Source organism: Balaenoptera acutorostrata, chromosome 3 (genome assembly GCF_949987535.1).
Source record: "Balaenoptera acutorostrata chromosome 3, mBalAcu1.1, whole genome shotgun sequence".
Taxonomy (NCBI): domain Eukaryota; kingdom Metazoa; phylum Chordata; class Mammalia; order Artiodactyla; family Balaenopteridae; genus Balaenoptera; species Balaenoptera acutorostrata.
The window spans coordinates 29844160-29864990 of NC_080066.1; positions in this window are offsets into that span (position 1 = coordinate 29844160).

The window sequence follows — 20831 nt, forward strand, 5'->3', positions numbered from 1 at the left end:
GCCTAAACAACATGTTTATTTCTCACGGTTCTGGAGGCTGGACTCTGAGACCTCGGTGCTGGCTGGGCTGCTTCCTGTTCCACTGTCTCCCCAGCCTGAAGACGGTGCCTTTGTGCTGTGTCCCCCACTGCAGACAGCACACAGCCCATGGGACCTCAGAGTGCACATGGCGGTGGGGTGTCACCATCCAGCAGGTCATGTGGGGAGTCACCCCAGTCCTGGTCCCGGTGCAGTCGCTCAGGGAGATGGAAGCTGGCCAAAGACCAGCCCAGGCAGGTGCAGGCGGAGGGCCTGCGTGGACGAGAACATTCTGCACCCAGCAAGGTCTTGTGCTCGCTGGGAGAAAAGGGAGCCTCTCCTTCCTTCCACACCACGGGAGATGGAGCAGGACAGCAGAAACTGGCCCTGTGGTGGCTTTTGGGGAGGGGGCTGGAGGGCAGGGAGGGAGGGAGCCCCCCCTCTACCTGAGGTCCTTGGCACCTGCACGTTTTTTTGTCTATGAAAAGTAATTATGTTCTGTCTCAGTTTGTACAGGGAAGAGCCTGAGAACTGAGTTTTCACATTGAAGCATTCTAATCTGTGCTTTAAATTAAAAGCTCTTAAGTGCCACCCTCTGTGTTCCTCCGACCTCTGACCTCAACCACACCACACGATGCCCCGAGGCCCTGGTTGGAGCTGGGAGCTCTGTCCCCCCATCTCTGGCTCCATGGGTGTCTCTGAACTGGGCATTAGCTCTCTTCCCTGGTCAGGATCCACTGCCCGTTTGCTGTAAAGGCACCCACAGTGTCCCCGATTACTCAAAGCCTATCCTGATGTTCTGCATGTCCTCTGTGGGGAAAACCCTGACCTCTGTCTCCTCTCTATCCTTCTTCCACGCTGTCCCCAGGCCTGGACCCGCAGCATCCCTGCTCCGCAAAGTGCGCGTGGTGGGCTGCCGCTCGCCCTCCTTCCAGGTCAGCCCCGCCCCCACCCGGCTCCCGGGAGACCCCCCTCCCCGGCGCCCTTTGACCAGCATGAGGGAGCTGGGCGACGTTTCCCCAAGGGGGGTGTCTAAGAGCTGTATCCTGATTCTCACGTTCCTCCTTGGCCCATGTGTGCACGTGCAGCCTCGGAGGTAAGACAGGTGAGCTCAGCTGCCCTGGAGCGCGACCCGTGTGAGCCAGCGGGAGAGCGGCCGAGTCCGGGGTGCTTGTGACGCAGCATAGCCGGCCGTCCTGGCAGCACACGCTGGCTCCCCGCTTCTCCCCACTCCCCCAGCGGCTCTGTCACACCGGGACCCTCCTGCCTCCTTCTGGAGAGACTCAGAAATGATGCTTGTGCAGGGGGAGGGCGGGCGGGGACCGGTGACGACACGGCCCTCCTCTCGACGCGAAGCCATGTGCTGGGCGTGGGGCTGGGCTCGGAGCTACCCGTGCACTTGGGAATGCCGCTCTCGGGAGCCTCGGCTGACACGCTGACAGCAGAAAGGACGCCCTGGAGCAGGTGCCGCAGCGGCAGGTCCTCGCGGAGCTGGGAGGGGTTCTGGTTTCTATAATTGGGAGAAAGCAGGAGCTGACGGGAAGCAAGCGGCTGTTAGGATGAGGAGCCTGCACATTCCATCCGGTTTCAACCGGGTCGTGCGCTCAGAAGCGTCAGGTGCATTTCCTGGACGAGCGCCACCTGAATGCAACCGCTTCCAAGCACAGACAGCGTCATCCCCCCATTTATGGGTGATGAATTCCTCTGATGTTTTGCCAGTTACTCTCTGGTGCTCATTAGAGCTAATCAGCTGAGTACATAATATAGAAGGAGGAGAAAGGAGATCAGCAATGAAATACTAAAAAATAACTGCTTTGGTGCAGTGTTATAATTGCGGTCTCTGCTTTTTGAACACCCGCATTAGCTCTGGGGGAAGAAAACAGCCTGGTTCCATAAGTCAAACGATTTGCTGCCAACCTGAAATGATTCAGGATTGGCTTCCAAAAGATGGAAAGCAGCACAGCTGTGTACACAGCGTTGCAAGGTGAGTGGAGCTACAAGAGCGGCGAGGATGCGAAGGCAGGTGATTTCAGCCCCTGATTCTGCAGCAGAAGCTGACAAATGAAAATGCAGGAGCAGTGGCTCTGGAAGCGCAGAGGAACGCTGCTCGGAGGCGAAGCGCTCCGGAGGGGAGGGGAGCCGAGCCGCGGTGTAGAGGTCACGTGGGGCGGGCAGGAGGGGCTGGGCCCTCGCTCGCTGCAGGAGCTGCTCCCGGCGCGTTAGGGCCGCAGCCCTTCTCTCTGCAGCGCCGGCGCCTTGGGAGTCGCGGGGGTGGGGGGCTGCTGGGTGACTCCGTGACTCAGCACCTTCCGCGCACCTCTGGCTGAGGGCGGCTTCCCGCTGGAGGCATCTGTGCTCGGCGCCTGGCGACCGAGGAGGGCTGTGGGCTCGCTTTCGGGGGCCGTGAGGGCAGCAGCGGCCGCCTCCCCCTTTCTGCACGAGAGAGGGTCGGCCCACCGCCCAGCCCCTGCATCTCGGCGCTGCTAAGGTTCTTTTCAGCCTCGACGATCGGCTCTGATTCTCGTCTGAGAAGCAGGGACAGGCTGTGCGAGCGTGACTGACGCCCACTGTGGATCTGGGCAGGGGGCGGGCAGGGAGGCCAGAGGGCGTCACGCCGCCCCATCTTGGAGCCCCGCTTCCTGCACAGACGCACCCAGAGTGGCTGCAGCAAGTCCTCCCGCCAATCCCACGTCGGAGAGCTGTTTCCGGAGCCTGGGCCCACGCCCCCCAGTAGAAATGTAGTGCGAGGCATTGGTGTGGCTATAAACTGCCTCGGAGCCAGGCTACGCTGATTTTAATGAATTTTATTTACTCAGTACGCCCCAAACACCACCACTTCAACAGGTAGTGAGTATCAGACACTATCCACGGGGGCTCACACTTACCTTGGGGAGCAGCTGTGTTTGACAACCGCCGGGCCCTGCCTTTTCTCAAGAGCCAGCAGCCCAGGGCCAGTGGCCACCCCTGGGCAGCGCTGGTCTTGCTGGCCCTGAGATTGTCTAAAACCACAGGTCAGGCAGCTCACAGAGGTGCCCCTCCCGCCACAGCCAGGTGTGGCCCCACCCAGAGCGGGGCTGCGGTAGTGGGGTGGGGAGAGGCCAGTGCGGCCACCTGGGCTTTCAATGGAGCAGGGCCAGCCCGCGAAGAACCGAGGAGGAAGTAAAAAGCAAGCCTGAGCAGGCGACAGGCAAGTTATGGGCACAAATGGTTTTCTTTGTAGGTAAAGCTGTGTGTGTGCACGAGTGTGTATGTGTATGTGTGTGTGTGCATGTGTGCCTGGGTGCGTGAGACAGAACAGGAGGTGAAGTGTGAGGGACTCGTGTTTGTTGCACTGTCTAATGATTTCTCCAAGGAGCTGCTTTGGGAGAAGGTGCTGCGCTGGGTGGAGATGCTTTGGGAGGGGGCACTGGAATGACAGCTCCCCGGGGAGCCTGTCCCCCTCCCTGGAGGATCTCTGGGGCTCGTCTGCGCAGCAAGACCACTTTGTCTCTGTGGGTTCAGGCCAAATGCCCCATTGTGCTGCGGGCCCTCTGCGAGACCCCTACCTGGGCTCTCTCCATCCAGACAGCCCGAGGTGCAGAGGGCTCGCAGCCACAGGCTGAGTCGCTCCCCTGAGCTGCGTTTCTCTGCTGAGGCAGGAACAGCGCAGCTTTGGATGCATCAGCCCCCCTCCTACAAGGGAGAGGCCCTGGACAGTGCCGGTGCTGGGGCACGGGTGTCCTGCCAGCTCCCGAGCAGCCCGAGGAGGCCAAGGGGATGCATCCGGGGTCCAAGTTCTCCATCATTTAATAGCTGTGTGACCTTGGGCATGTCACCTAACCTCTCTGAGCCCCAGTTTACTCACCTGACGAATGGGGGAAATAGAACCGACCTTCAGGGTCTTTGGAGAGGATTGAAGGAGATCACATGAAAATGCTGAGGCCAGGACCGAGGAGAACTCCAGTTCACCCCCTCCCTGCATGGGGGGCAGCAAGCCCCCTCCCTCACCTCAGCACAGGGAGCTGCACCCACGAGGACCACCTGTCCCCCCCCAGGACCACCCAGCCCCAGGCCCAGCCACCCTTCCTGCGCCATGTCCCATCAGCCTCAACCCACCTCCCACACAGACCAATTCTCTGAGAGAGACAGAGAGAGAGACGAGAGACTCAGGAACGTGCTGGGCGGGGAGTCTGGCCTGGGTCCAGCCCCCGCGTGAGGCCCGGTGGCACCTCTTACCTTGCATTCATGAGATGCTCCTGCCTGAGCAGGTGCAGATGGCCCATGGTCCTCTGCAAGCCCTGAGACTGCACAAGCGCAGGTAGGACAGGGTGACAGCCCAAGGTGCTGTCCCACCATGGAGGGGAGCCCAAGGGGGCCCCTATGCTGTGCTGGCCATTGTGCCGGGACCTGGCCCGGGGACCCACAGCTGTCCCTGCAGCCTGGGGGACATGGGGCTCCCTCCCTGGGGCCGCAGTCTTGCTCCTGGTATGGTGGGGAGCCCACCTCCCACCTCCACCCAGCACTCTGGGCCCTCCTGCCTGCCCCACATGGACCCCAGTTGGTACCACCCACATGCCCTGCTCCACCCGACTCTGGTTGGCCCATCCTCCCGTCCAGGCTCAGCACATCTGTCTGTCTGCGGTGGGAAGGCTGCGGCTGGCCCTCCTCAATCTGGGGGCTTCCCTGCCAGCAGGATGCTGACCGAGCATCTGAGTGGGGAAGTGAGGCCCCTCAGCATCGTGAGGAGACTGTGCTGGTGCCGGGGAATGTAGTTCTGCTGCTGTGTTCTGTGCTGTGGCCCTGCTCCGGGCATGGGCTGGACCCAGCACAACTCTTCCATATCCTGAGGAGAAAGTCAATGTGGGAAATGAGCTAGAATGTCACTTCCAAGATCAGGTCACAGAGGGATGGTGTCCCTCAACCTCGCAGCCCTGGCTGATGCCCAGCTAAGCCATGCCAGGACTCTAGAGCCAGACGCTGAGATTACAACCATCAGTGCCTTTGAGCTGCTGAGCAAGGCCCATTTGTTACACAGCCGTGGATAGCCACTACAACCATTATTGTGTTTGTTTTTGTCTGAGTGTAACTTCCAAGTGCAGCCTGTTCAACTGGACTCTGACCCTGGGCTTGACCCTTGGCGTTACTCCCAGGATGGTGATAAATACTCTCCCTGCCCAGCCACGGCCACAGCCCCGCAAAGCAACAGTCAGAGAACAGAGCAGGCGGTGCACCTGCCCTTAGCAGGAGGGGCAGAGCCGGGGCAGGGGGTGCTGTCCATCCACTGGGGTGGTCAGGGTCGGCACACAGGGCAGTGGCTGCCTGTGGCCAGCCCGCTCCACCCGCCACAGTCTGGCAGGCCTGGCACGCGGCTTCCCTCAGGCGCTCACAAAAGCCCGTGACCTGTGCATGGCAGTGCTTTGTCCTGGCTGTGTGGACGGGAGGGCTCTGCACTTCTCTGAGCTCTCCTGGGCCAAAGACGGGGTCATCCAGGGGCACGAGCCCCTTCAAGGCGTGTGTGTCTCCAGTGCCCACAGGGCCCCACTATGATTAACCACTCCAGGGGCAGCCTTGACCGTCCCCTGCGTGATGGGGCATTTCCCCGGGAGGCCAAGTGCTTCAGGATGACAGAGGGAACCCCAGCCTTTGTCCAGAGATTGCCCCTAGTCACCAGGCCACCACGACCAACCTCGGACACCCAGCCAGTCCTGAGTGTGTCCTGGAGGGGACTCCCACCGAGACCCTGTCAAAGTTCAGTAACCCTTCTCTTGGGAAATCAAGCCTCACGCTGTGGAGAGCACCCCTCTAAGTCCAGGCGTCACTTTGAGCCGTGTGAGTGCAGTGTGAGCTGCAGACCTGCCATGTCCCCTCCAGCCCGCTGACCAGGGCAGCAGGGCCTGGCTCCAAGTTCTCACCTGGCCTCACCCAGAAGACTTTGGTTGTTGGGGTCAATAGTCACCCACCAGTGTGCACACAGACACAGGTCAAACCGGCTCTGCAGACCTGAGTCTCATCCCCATGTGGACCCTCCGTGGAGACCTGGGTCCCGTCCCCGTGTGGACCCTCCTTCCATATACCGGATCTAGTTGCAGGGCCGCAGGGCCTGACCCCCTTGGAAGAGGCTGGGTCCCAGGGCCTGTGTGGGAGTCTTCATTCATTGCGTGGGCTCCTTCCCTTCCTGCTCTGCCTGCTGGGAAATAGCGCTTCTGCAAATTCTATTTCAATAGTGGAAATTCTGATTCACTGGCACTGAGCCCTCAGTGAGGCTCTAAAAACGGCATTTCCGAGCACTGAATCAGTGGTTAGGAGGCACTTGCCATGGAGGAAGGAATGACTCATCCTCCCTGCACAGGGATTGGGAGGGTCTTTTGACCCAACTCAGGAGTCCGATGCCAAGTCTGGGCTGGTTCCCACCAGGTGAGGGCAGAGGAAACCCCACCACAGATCTGAGTGTGCAACAGAGTGTCCCTGCCCCCAGGAGGGTTGGGATCCCTTCACTTCTCCCAGGTAGAAGGTAACCTTCCCCCAGAGGGGGTGACAGCGGGCCGGCATCTGCAGGAGGTGCTCCTGGCCACAGGGGCTGTGATGTGTCGGGATGGATGCAGAGAGAGGGCAAATCCTGGGCCCAAAACAAAACATGTTTAGGTTCTGGTTTCCACTTTGACTCTCATTTTCTCTCTTGTCTTTTCTCCCCACGGCATTCGGACAACAGATTCACAACTTCCCGAAAAAGTCTACTTAAGGTGAAGACCCTCCCATCCCCCAGGCCTCAGCCCAACTGTGGATCCCTGATTAGCCCCGTTCTCCCGCTGCTGGCCCTCCCTGCTGCCCAGGCCTGGGGCGGGGCGGGGAGCCAGGGGGATTTGAAATAACCCACTTCTGTTGGGAGCCTGTGTGCATGTAACTCGGGCTGGGGCTTCCCTGAAGAAGAGCTGAGGCCGGTGTTTGGGGGCCCGTAGTTTATTTGGGAGGTGGTCACAGAAGAGCCAGTCGGGGAGACAGGGAGGGGGACAGCAGAGCCTGGGAGCCTTGTCCAGCCTCTGGACAGTCATGGGCAGGCCTGGGGTCCCTGGAAGAGGAGTCTGGGGTATTACCTCCACCTCCACACAGGAGCCCCTCCTACAGCCCAGGAAAGCCGGGCTGGGTCTCGGGTGAACAGAGGGCGATGCTGGCCAGCAGGTGGGACCCAGGCGGCCACAAGGCATCCAGTCTGTGCCTTTCAGCCATCTCAAGAGCCTCACCTCAGACGGTCCTCCTTTTCCCATCGAGGCAACGAGAGGGTGAGCTGACAAGTCTTCTCAACACACTTGGCAAATGTCAAGGGCCCATCACTGTAGGATAAGTAGGACAAACATCAGCGGGACGGTGAAGGGGGGGAAGCACGTCTCTGAAACCCTCCGGCCGCAGGTCTGCCCGAGGATGCTGGGGGGGCGGGCTCCATGGGGCACCCGCCTTCCACGAGGACAAAGCGCTCCCAGCTTCCAGCCTCCCTGGAAACGGTGGCCACGGCCTGAGTGTTTCCCTGGCCACCTGCCAGGCCCTGGAGAGGAGCTGCTGAGGGCTTAGCCGGGGGTCTGCACCTGACTCATCAATAACCCAGGAGAGTGAGCCGTCTCCGCAGGACTGCCGGCAGCCTGGCCCAGGGCGGAGCTCTGCGGACTCTGGGCTTTGTCCTCAGAGAACAGGGCAAGCCTTTCCAGCTTCAGGGAAGGAGTCCTCGGCCGGGTGTAGATTTACAGCAGCTGCCTTGGAATTAGGTTGAAGGCAGAAAGCTAGTTTCAGACCAGGGCTTCTCACTGACGACGCATTAGAATCTCCTGGAAGCTCTCTGCTCTGCGGCTCCTGGGCCTGGCCCTGCAGGCCGAATGGAGCCCAGGGCACCTGGAGCTGGGGCCATGGGTCGCCCTCCCAGAAGCTGTGGAGTGACTTCCTCTCCAGCGGCTGAGCTGTCAGGGAGGAGGCAGGGCTCACGTTTAGGAAGTAGGGCCCCAGGGCCCCGGCCCGGCTCGTGGGGTGGCCTCCCCAGGTGAGCGCTGGGTCTCCCGTGAGCCCCCAGGTCAGGGTCAGGGTCAGAGAGGCTTGGGGAATGTCCTGCCGCATCGCCCCGTCTAGCACATCCTGTGAGGGGCTGTGAGCCGCTCGCCTCCCTCGCAGCCCCTGGACACCCCCCACCCCACCCCCCGGCCACCCAGGGGCCTCGCCGTGGCCCGGCCGCCCCTCCTGAGGCCCGAGCCAGGTGGGCCTCGTCAGGCTCCCCCGGGTTCTCTCCCGGAAGCCTCACCAGGCCCCGGTTGCCGGTGGGCGGGAGCAGACTCAGGTGGGAGGGAAATTAAAGCCTCGCCCGCTGCCTCAAAACCCGCCTCCCACGCCAGCCCTCACGCGCCTGACGGGCTCCAGGTGGGGCGGAGGAGACGCCACTGCTCTGGAGACTGTCCTGTGGTCTCACTGCAGGTAGGGAGCTGTCACGGCATTGGGTGGGGCGGGGGGTTGCTGACACGACAGCCTCTTGGGTACGGGGGTCCCGGCGTGTAGGGGTGGCGCTGGCGGGGCAATGGAGAGGGGAGTGTCCCACGAGCCACCCTCCTTTACACCGACCAACCGACGACTGACTGCAGGCCCAGGGGACGTGTCTTGCTCCAGGGGGTTGGGGAGGGGGCTTATGGGCCCAAGAGCTGCTGTGTGTGGGTTTCACTTCAGCAGCTCTTGTCCCAAGAGGCCCCACCAGCTGCTAAGATCTGAGCCCCCCCACCCCCCCCACCCCCCGCCTCCCACCAAACCTGATGCTGTCATCTCCCTGTTTAGCGCCCTGAGGGCCTCCCGGTGCACCACACCCCTCTTGGCTCCACCTCAGACAACAGCCCCCTCTCCCTGCCCTCTGCGTCTGGGCTTATGGAGCTCTCTGACCTCAGAGCCTTTCCACCTGCTGTTTCCTCCGCTTGCCACCCTCTTTGCTGGTTTTGGATTTCATCTCAAATGCTGCTTCTTTCAGGAAGCCTTCCCTGACTTCTCTGACTGGGGAAATCTCTACTTCCTGTGCTGAGAGAGCCATCTTCTGCTCTTTCACATGATTAGTGGCATCACCTTTTACATTTGCTTGTGTGACTAGTTACTGCTTTATTCATCACCATCAGATTTGCTTCGGTCACCAGTCATGGCAACACATCCACCTTCAAAACTCATTCTAGTCTGCCCGTGATTCTGTGGGTCAGGAATGCAGGCAGAGCAGAGGTGTCTTAGCGGTGGTAGCTTGGCCCTTGGGGCCAGCTGTCTGCCAGGTCCCTCCATCTTCTCTGTGTCACCTGTGCCGGGGCCCCCCTGTGTCCACACTGCCTCCACGCAGCCAGCCTGGGTTTCCTCCCTGCCTGGGGCAGGCAGACTCGGGGTGGTGTCTGCCTTCCCCAGAGCAGGATGGCAGCTGCAGGGCTTCCAACCCATCTGGAAGTTTCCAGTGTCAAGTGTCAAGGGGAGGGACCACTTGGGGCACATCCATCGGGGACATCTTTGCAGTCCAGCTGCCACAAAGCTCCGCGTGAGCACTGAGCTTCTTCTCACTGTTAACTTTGCTTATGTGGGAGTCCTTCCTGCCTGTGGATTAGGGTCGGTGACTTGGGAAAACCACACAGGGATGAGACGCGAGTCCTCCTGAAAGTGCTCGGCCGTCACTGGCCCACTCCTGCCATCCTCCCAAGCAGCGCATGGATTCAGATTTGGGCCCCAGGCAAACATCTAGAAAGGCCACTCCAAACCTCCTGTCAGAGCCAGAATTTGTGAGGGCTCCCTGGGGTTTGCACAAAGCATCCTGAGGAGAAAAATACTACTACTCTGAAAAGATCGTGCACAATGTTCAGCCTCCTCGCTCTTCACAGCCACTCTCTAGGCCTCCCCTCCAGCTGCTGGATGACACAGAGTCCGGGTCACGTTGTTCTGCTCAGTTTGACCCACTCTGCAGCACAGGCATCGCCTGGGGCGGGGGTGGGGGTGGTGTCAGAAATGCAAACTCTCAGGCCCCACGACCAGCTGGTCCACCACCACCTGGGCCAGGTCTCGTAGGGATGGGCCAGCACAGTGAAGTTTGAGGCAGGCTGGCCGGGTCTGGGCTGGTTCCCCTTCTGTCCCCTCCCCTCTCCTTCTCCTCCCCTCTCCTCCTCTGGGGCAGGGACCAGCACTCTGAGGTCAGAGGGACTGAAGTGCAAGGTGCCGGCTGTTCATGGGGATGCAGGCCCCTCGGTGCACCTGGAGAACTTGCCTGGCCCTGCTCTTAGCCTCCATCCACCTCCCTCTTCTCAGAAACACTGACTCTTGGGGTCAGGAGGGTCGCTCTGAGCCAGCCTGACGTCCACCTGCTCAGCCCACCACCCAGCAGCTCGTTCACTGAAGGGCAAGGGTGTCCCCTCCCCGGGAGCTCCCTTCCAGTCTGCCTCCAGCCCTTGAAGACAGTTCCGTGTCCCTAGTTCTGCAGAGAAGGCCCCAGTGTGATGCGCTGACTGGTGGCTGGCCTCCTCCTGCGGCTTTGCCCAAATCCAGCCCCTTCTCAACACTCCGCTTCAAGGCTCGTGTCCCCAGGGCCACCGGAGAGTGTGAATCCACCACCTCACCCATAACACTTTGATCAAACCCAAAGTTCCCAGCGCCTTCTAGAAGGTTCCTGACACCTAGCACCCAGCCCCTGCCCCCTCAGCCCCAGCACACCCCAGGCCCCAGCTGGTCCCACTTCAGAAGCCACCCCCGACTCCTCATCCCTCTCCGTCCCCTCCAGCTCCACTCTCCTGGCCTCTCCCATGGGCTGTGTCCTTGCCCGCGTGCCAGGCCAGCCCATCACTCCTGACCCCTGGGCGCAGGCGGGGGTCCAGCACCTGGTGGTCGAATGAGGGAACGAACAGCAAATATATTTCAGCTACTGCCAAGGTGATTGGACTCTGGTCAAAACGACCCTCCCCTCCCTGCACAATAAGACCCCCAGCTTCTTGCCCATCGCCAGGAGCCGCGTCTCCTCCATCACCCACACCCGTGCTGTCTGGGGTTGGCTCAGTGCTGAGACTTGCCTGTGTCTCTTGAAATTAAATCTCTCCAGATTCAGGATCTTTTCAGAGATTGTGTCACCCGAGCAGGCTGACCCCGCCTCCGTTTCTGCCCTGACAGGTCCCAGGGGGTGTTCTCGTGAAACCTGGCTCCGACACAGTCACCTGAACGCCTGGCACGGGGCCCAGGGCTGCCCAGGCGACGGCAGCCTTTAATCAACGGGTGGCCCGCCGGGCAGCCCGGCGTGTGCAATGGGGACAGGACGCTTGCCCTCCAGACATTTAAAGTTCCCCAGTGGTCACATTTAGGAAGTAAAAAACAGGTAAAATTAATAAAATATTTTAGTTAAACATCATATCCGTTATATTGTTTCAACATGAAATCAATATAAAAATTATTGTTGAGAAAGTTCATGTTGTCTTTCTTGCGTGTCTGTGTGAGCCTGTCTCACCTGTCTTTTGTGGTGCTTTCTTCAGCCCCTGCGTCCCCCGAGTCCGGGTCCCAGTCTGTCACACCCACCCTCTCCTCTCCCACAACGCGGCCACGACCCGGGGGCTGCGTCTCTGCTCCCCCCAGCCCAGCCCCCCAGCATGTCCTCCCCCGCCCACGTGCCTGGTGGGAACCGCCTGCACCTGAGGCCAGAGCCTCACGCGGCTTCGCTTGCCCCGAGGGGTGGCGTCTGGGGGGCCCTGGCCCTGTGGGCGGCGGGTACCAGAGTGACAGTCGGCCCTCCTGTCCGCAGCAGAGCCACAGGGCTACCGGTCCCTGGCACCTGGGCAGAGCACGCCCCGAGTGGCGAGGGCCTGTGGCACTGCCAGCAGACTTGTGTCCTGTGGGGACGGGCGGCCGAGGTCCTGGGGCAGCCCCACCCCCATTTCTCCACCTTCTCTCCTTGCACAGCTGCCCTCCCACCATTGCCGCCAGCCTCCGGGGACTGTTTAAAATGCACCCGCACATAGTAGAGGGGGCCTTCCACGTTGAGGGAGTTTGATTGGTTTCCAGATCCATTCAGATGATAAGAAATGCCAACCCTTTGCATTGCCAGCCCCAGTGTCCAGGGCTCCAATCCCCCACAGGCTGTACGAGATGTGTAACAGCCCGGGGTTGGCACCTAAAATCTAAGAGGACAGATCTTGTGTTAAGTGCTCTTACTACAGTAACATTTTCTTAAATAAAATTTTAAAAGATGCCCATGTTACAGGGAAAGGAAGGGAGGTACCAAAATCTTAGATGAAATTCCAACTTTTAACTTTTAGGTGGTTACAAAATTGGCTCGAAATTCTCCTTGTGCTTCTCACTGCAAGCGGGTGTCAAGACTTGGAAGAGTGCATCGTTAGAAGGTCTCGGTAAGGACTTACGTGTGGCCGTTTCGAGGCTAAATCCTGCTGTGAGGAGGTTATGTTTTTCTAAATCAAGTTTTACGAGGTTTTTTGAAACGATTTCATTTGGAAGTTTTATGCAAAGTCAATATTTTTTCTTGTCACGTCTACATAATTATAAAGAAAATGCAGTGTATTTTTTTTTTTTGCCAAGCTCCATATCATGCCACCAAAGTCCCCAATTCACCCCAGTTTGCCCCAAGTCACCTTGCCAACAATGCCATTGTCCACATCTGAAACTCGCTGGGCAGTGTGGTGCCAGGCCCAGGTCGGTACCTGCCCCTCAGGATCTTGAATCTGCCTTTTCACCCCTTCGGTCATGAATGCGCTTTTTGAACAAGTGCACTTTCCTCTCTGTCTGCCACGCAGCCAGGGGGCTTTAGAGACCACCCGGCCAACATTCCTCTACCCTCTCCGGTTTGTTTCCCAAAACAGCCAGTACAGTGGAGACCCCGGGAAAGCCTGGTAGGCCTGTGATTTGCTCTGCCCCTTAAGGGGAAGAGCCCACCAAATGGGGCTACAGCAAGGCAGGGAAGAGAACTTTCCGTTTATTTGGGGGTGCTGTGAGCTTTGCAGTTGGGTGGTTACCGAGAGCACATGGCCCTCTGAATCTCCCGGGAAGCACTGGGAGGGGCTGACACGCCGAGATCGCTCAGGTCAGAGTTTCAAAGTGTGTCCGATAGCTCATTGCGCGTACAGACAAACGCTGCTACAGTGTGAAATTTAAAATCCATAAAGATGAAAAGAGGGAATCAAAGCCAAAATGAATTTCTGGCTGTAAAAATAGGAAAAGTGTTGGATGTGGGATGTCCTCTCTGAGCCACCAGGTTGATTTCACCAGAGTCCACTGTACTGTTAGCTGCGGTTTTTAAAGCTAATGATGAAATCAGAGATTTTACCAGTATCCACATTGTACAGAAAGTAATTTCCTTTTTGCAGGAAATTCAAGAGAGAATACCAGTTAAACTTCTAGTGGAAAGATGCTTCTGGGGTTCTGGGGGTGGTTCCAGATACCCAGGGCAAGCAGCTGCCTCAAATCCTTTTTTGGAAAGAGGCAGAGGAGAAATGCGTGAAGCACAGGACACGTATGGGGCTCACCAGGGAAGGGAAGGGAACTTGGACGGGACCCGGGCCAGAGCTGTAACTGATAGAAGCTCTCGCTCGGCACCTGCACCTTCCCGTAGATAACGATGAAGGCTTCCTTTAGTCTAACACTGGGCAGAGGAGGGGGCTGATGGTGGGTGTCCTGGCGCCCTGCATGCTCTGTTCACTGGGACTCCTCCCTGAGTTGTCATCTTGGCCCCACCTGGCCAAGCTGACCGGCCCCTGGGGACTCCAAAGGGGTCTGGGTGAGGCCTGGGAGAGAGAGGCCCGGGTGTTAGCTGGAGGGTCAAGGGCGTGACCCCTGCTGCTGGGCAGAGGCCCCAGGTGAGCTGTTCATCCCTTGGGAGGAGCCGTCTGTGCGAGGGCTGGACGGCTGATGGACACTGGCTGCCTGGGCCGGGGACTGTGTCTCCAGCTTCTCAGTGACACTGTCTTCTGACCTGTGCTTGTGTGTGCGGGGCCTGGAGCCACCTGCCCCTCTGCCCACTTCCTGCATCCTCCCCGGCCCACCCTCCTGGCGCCTGGGCCTGGCTGGAGCTGGGTCACACTGACCCCTGGTGCTGCCGTCTGCCGTGGGCAGGGGCCCCTTTCTCCTTCCAGCCCTCCCCCGTCTGGCCTGTTTTGTCTCTGCTGGTGGATGGAGGCATCGTCCAGGGTCGAGCCAACAAACAGAATTGCATCATTTCAGTGATTCTGCATACAAGTTAAACGCTCTGAAGTTTGCATTTAAAACTGTATTGCACAACATAAAGATGAATGGTAAAATTCATGCTAATAATTGAAATTCTTAGATTTTTTTTAGAACAATGATGAATAGCAAATAAAAAATATAATAAGTCAAGAGAACATCCTTGGAAGAAAGAAAAGGCTTTAAATGTAGCTCTCACAGCACTTTCCCCCTGTCTTTTGGACGAGAGGCCTGCGTTTTCACCCTGGCCGAGGACGTTGTAACACAGAGCCCTGGCTTGTGTGTCTGTGATGGAGACACACACACAGCACACACTCACGCACGTGTGAAAGAGAGTAAAGACCCTTTTCCAGAGCTGCATGTTAGTAAGAGCAGACACACAGAGAGAAAGCTCTCCAGGTGTCATCTCAAGCTTCCCAGCACCGAGGCAAGAATCGGAAGCATTTCAGAGCTCAATGCTTGACGCCATCAGAGCTAAAGGAATTTCTGAGAGATGAGATTAATGTTGTTTTCAACACTTAATGTTTTTCTTGATTCAAAAAGAAACACATCCCAAGTATCCATTGACGGATGAAGGAGTAGACAGAATGTGGCCCATCCATACAGGGAATATTATTCAGCCTTAAAAGGCTGCAATATGGATGAATCTTCAGGCTTTATTCTAAGTGAAATAAGCCAGTCACAAAAGATAAATACTGTATAATTCCACTTCTATGAGATATCTAGGGCAAGTCCATAAGGATAGAAAGTAGGATGGTGGGTGACAGGGGCCAAGGGAAGGGGGAATGGTGAGTTAGTGTTTAATGGGGACAGAGTTTGTCTGGGAAGATGAGAAAGTTCTGTAGATGGATGGCAGTGATGTACTTAATGCCACTGAACGGTGCACTTAAAATGATTAATATGGGACTTCCCTGGTGGTCCAGTGGGTATGACTCCAGCAGGGGGCCCAGGTTCAATCCCTGGTCGGGGAACTAGATCCCACATGCTGCAACTGAGAGTTCGCATGCTGCAACTAAGATGTCCACATGCCACAACTAGGAAGTCTGCATGCCGCAACTACAGATCCCGCATGCTGCAACCAAGATCTCGTGTGCCACAACTAAGATCCGGTGCAGCCAAAATAAATAAATAAATATTTTTAAAAACCACCCAAAAATGGTTAAGATGGCAAATTTTATGGTATGTATATTTTACCACTATAGAAAACAGTACCACATACTCATTGGAAGAATCAAAAGCAGACACCATAGGAGAAGCTGCAAGTGGAAGGCACAGGTGGGAAGGATGGGCAGGAAGGACCCACACAAACACATCCCATGTCTGGCTCACCAGGTCCCACCTGTACCAGCCAAGGCCCTGGACTCCATAGAACACAGATCTGTCAGCCTTCATGGCTCGAGTCACTGCTCAGGAATAATTTACACAACTCCATGAGCAAAGAAGAGTCCTGCTTCCAGCTCTGAGCTTTCTCGAAAGGTGATTTCCTCACAGCCACTCTCTTTGGAAGGCAGCTTCCAGAAGACTTGGAAATTGGAGAAACGAGGGTCTTCACGACCCTCGTCGTGAGAGCACGGCTAAGGAAATATGCTGTGATATCCCAACTCCTCCTCTGGTCTCACAGTTTAACTTTATAGGAAACTGACAAATTGATTTCTAAAGTGTCTGCACCATTTTATTTCCCCACCAGCAACATACAAACGTTCTAATTGCTCTGCATTCTCATCAACACTTGATGTTGTCAGCCTTTAAATTTTAGCCAATTAGTGGACACGTAGTAGTATCTCATTGTGGGTTTGACTTGCATGTGCTTAATTTGCACAATGTTAAGCATATTTTCTGGTACTTATTGGCAATTTGCATACTTTATTTTATGGACTGTCTGTCCAAACATTTTTCCCCATTTAAAAAATTGAGTTGTCTTATGAAACTGTAAAAGTTGTTTACATATTTAGGTGCAAGTCCTTTGAAAGATATATGTATTAAATATTTTCTCCCAGTCTGAGGCTTGCTTTTTCATTTTCTTTTTTAATAAATTTATTTATTTACTTATTTTTATTTTTGGCTGCGTTGGGTGTTTGTTGCTGCGCGCAGGCTTTTCTCTAGTTGTGGCGAGCAGGGGCTGCTCTTCATCGTGGTGCGTGGGTGGCTTCTTATTGCAGAGCATGGGCTCTAGGCACGCGGGCTTCAGTAGTTGTGGCATTCAGGCTCAGTAGTTGTGGCTCACGGGCTCTAGAGCACAGGCTCAGTAGTTGTGGCGCACGGGCCCAGTTGCTCCGCAGCATGTGGGATCTTCCCGGACCAGGGCTCGAACCCGTGTCCCCTGCATTGGCAGGCAGATTCTCAACCGCTGCGCCACCAGGGAAGCCCCACATGTCTATTTCTGAACCATTGGTCCATCTATGAACCAGTATCACCACACTGGGTTGATTACTAAAACTACATAAGTCTTGGTATTGGGCAAATCCCCCACTGTATTCCCTTCAGGAACGTCTTAGCTATACTTGGCTCTTTGCCCTTCCATAGAAATTTTATAATTAGCTCATCAAGTTCCACAAAATCCCTCTAGGGCTTTCTATTAAAATCACATTGGATCTATATATCAATTGGGGGAAAAATAAAATCTTTATGATCTTGGGCCTTTCTATTCATAAATATATTTCTTTATTTTAAGGTCTTCTTTAATGGTTTTCAGATAAATTTCAACATTTTCTCCATAATAGTCTTGCAAATAATTTTTTACATACATTCAGAGTTGCTAGCGGCGCATCAAATACGTTTTTGCCAAATACCAAATAGCCAAATGCCAAAGCAGATATTTGGCCAGAGCCATGGCAAAAACTGATTTCAGAAAACTAAATAAATGTCTGAAATACATCCACAAATACAAAATTTTATCAGGAAATTTATGTTATGAAAAATATTTCAATTTTTAAGTAAAATTTTGGTTTGAAAAGTCTGATATTGTGATGCAGAAACAATCAGTTCTCAGAACCGACAGCGGTTAGATTGCTCCCACAGCTACTAAGTGGCATGTCAACAGCACTCTTGCCCTCCAATGAGGTGAAGGGAAAAGCAAGATTTTTTGAGGAATATCTTTTTCTTCTCTAAAAGTTTTATCTTCATATTTTTTGTGTGTTTTATTGGCTAGATCTTTTCTTCCTTGGGAAAATTTGAAGTGGCAAACATAACAATATACTTTTAATTTATCTTCATGAGATGTGAGAGATTGCCAAACAATAATTTTTCTCAAAGATCTCATGGTTTAAATGAAATTAAGTAACTGAAAATTAAATGCAGGTTTTAGAGATTATTTTACTTAATGTAATGAGTGCTAGTATGCCAAACAATTCTATGATGACTAGAATAATTACAAAATCTAATTCTTAGTACTGTGCTTGTATAATTACATAAAGTTTTAGGAACACTTCTTAGTTCAAAAATGATATAATGTTCATTCTAAATTTATCTAGCTAATGCATTCTCTTAATATTCATATTAATCTGCAGTCTTTCCCCTTATTTATTTAGCTATTTGGAAGCTCTTGATTGTTTTTCCACGTAAAATTAACTGCTTTTACAACCGTCATTAATTATTGTGGAATTTTACTCCTGGAATAATAAATGCACAGTTATACTACAACCAGCATTTCAACATGGAAAGAACCTAAGATTTCCCCTCTAAGTTACATGTAGAATGTTTACCTATATTTATAAAGATTTAGATGTTAGCAAAAAAATCTAATAACATGCTTTGTATTACTAATACAGAGTCTATGATCACACACAGGTTCAGGGATACAAGAAATGACATTAAAGTAGACATTTGACCTTCTTGCATCCAAAGCTTACACCAAATACCAGATTTGGGCCAAAAACAGAGGTTGAAGACCAACTTCATTGATAGTAGTTCTAGATAACTTCTTCTTAATTGCTATTATAAATGGCATTTTAAATATGTTTCCTATATATTATTAGTATATAGAAATGCAGTCGAGTTTTGCGTATTGATTTTAAACTTTTTATTTATTTATTTATTTAATTTATTTTTGACTGCGTGGGGTCTTCGTTGCTGCGTGCGGGCTTTCTCTTTTTGTGGCAAGTGGGGGCTACTCTTTGTTGCAGTGTGCAGGCTTCTCATTGCGGTGGCTTTTGTTGTGGAGCACGGGCTCTAGGCGTGCGAGCTTTAGTAGTTGCAGCACACAGGCTCAGTAGTTGCGGCACGTGGGCTCTAGAGTGCAGGCTCAGTAGTTGTGGCACATGGGCTTAGCTGCTCCGTGGCATGTGGGATCTTCCTGGACCAGGGCTCAAACCCGTGTCCCCTGCATTGGCAGATGGATTCTTAACCACTGTGCCACCAGGGAAGTCCCTGCATATTGATTTTATATCTAGCAACTTTGTCAAAATTTCCCATTAATTTTAATACTTTGTCTATGTATTTTGGGGTCATTTTGAAGACCACCATAACAGCTGTGAATAGTGACAGTTGGTCTTTTACAATGGTAAAGCATTCTTCGTAATGCTGTTTCTTTAGTGTAAGAGCCTCAACAATGTTGAATAGAAGCAGAACTAGCAGGTATCTGCTTGTTTCTGATTTTTAAAGAGAACTCTTTTCAACACTACTTCATTCATAATGAAGTTTGCTGAGTTTTTTCAGAGATACTATGAAAACAAAATTTTAAACCCTGTATTCTTTGATTCAAATCACATATTCAGCAAGTTCCATAAACTGAGATTCAGCCTGGCTCAAAAAAATCAAGCATATGCCAGAGATTAGGAGCCTCTCTTATTAGCATTTATTAGCAAGAACCTTGGGAAGATGAGGACTATTGACTCAGAGAGGAGAAGAAATCAAAGATAAAGTTTGCAAGTACTTGCAAGACATTTAAAGATGCCAAGAATGTAAATCTTTTTTTTTTTTAATTGTGGTGAAATATAGATAAGGTAAAATTTACCATCTTAACTGTTTTAAACTGTACAGTTCATTCACATTAAATGCATTCACATAGTCGTACAACCATCACTACCATCCACATCTAGAACTCTTTCCATCTGAAGCTGTCCTCATTAAACAATAACTCCTCATTCTCCCCTGGCCTCAGGCCCTGGCAATTACCATTCTACTGTCTCCATGAATTTGACCACCCTAGGTATCTCATATAAGTGGAAACTTATAATATCTGCCCTTTTGTGACTGACTTATTTCACTTTGCATAACATCATCAAGGTTCATCCATGTCGTAGCATGTATCATAACTTCATTCCTTTTTAAGGCTGAGTAATATTCCATTTTATATATAATACCACATTTTGTTTATCCATTCATCCATTGATGGACACTTGGGTTGCTTTCAACTTCTGGCTATAGTGAATAATGTTGTTATAAACATGAGTGCACAAATATCTGTTTGAATCCCTGCTTTCAATTCTTTTGGGTGCATATCCAAAAATGGAATTGCTGGATCATATGCTAATTGTAAATGTTTTATTTTTTGAGGAACCATCATACTGTTTTCCACAGCAGCTGTGTCATTTTACATTCCCATCAAGAGTGCACAAGGATTCCAATTTCTCTGCATCCTTTTCAACATGAGTTATTTTGTTTTTGTGACGATAGTCATCCTAATGGGTGTAAGGTGGTATCTTATTGTGGTTTTGATTTGCATTCACCTAATAATTAGTAACACTGAGCATCTTTTAATGTGCTTTTTGGCCATTTATATATCTTCTTTGGGGAAGTGCCTTTTCAAGTCTTTGCCCATTTTTTAATTGGGTTGTTTTTTGTTGTTGTTACTGAGTTGTAGGAGTTCTTTATGTATCCTGGATATTAACCCCTTATCAGATATGTAATCTCCAAATATTTTCTTCCATTCCAGGTATTACCTTTTTCACTCTGTTGATTGTGCCTTTTGATGTACAGAAGTTTTAAATTGTGATGTAGTCCAGTTTATCTATTTTTCCTTTTGTTGCCTTTTGGTGTCATATCCAGAAATCATTGCCAAATTAAAAATTGAAAATTTCCTCTATGTTTTCTTCTAAGAGTTTTATAGTTTTAACTCTTCCATTTAGGTCTTTGCTTCATTTTAAGTTAATTTTGTATGTAATATATGTTAGGGTCCAATGTCATTCTTTCATTTGTGGATATCCAGTTTTCCCAACACCATTTGTTGAAAATATTGTTCTTTCCCTTATTTAATGGTCTTGGCACCCTTGTTGAAAATCATTTGACTCTATATGCAAGGGTTTGTTTCTGGGCTGTCTATTCTATTCCACTGTTTTATTCATCTTTTTGCCAATACCACATTGTTTTGATTACTGTAGCTTTGCAGTAAGTTTTGAAATCAGGAAGTTTGAGACCATCAGCTTTGTTCTTCTTTTTCAAGATTGTTTTGACTATCAGGGGTCCCTTGACATTCCATATAAATTTTAGGATGGATTTCTCTACTTCTGCAAAAAAAATGTCATGGAGATTTTGACAGAAATTGCATTGAATCTGTAAGAAAATAAATCTTAACTCAAGTTGTGTCAAGGTCCTTTTGTGTCAGCATTTATACCTGTTCTAGATCTTATCCTAGTGACTTGGAGAATTTATTTCCTAAAAGTTACTTTTTGTGTCATCTAGACTGTAAATATTTAATTGCAAATACTTAA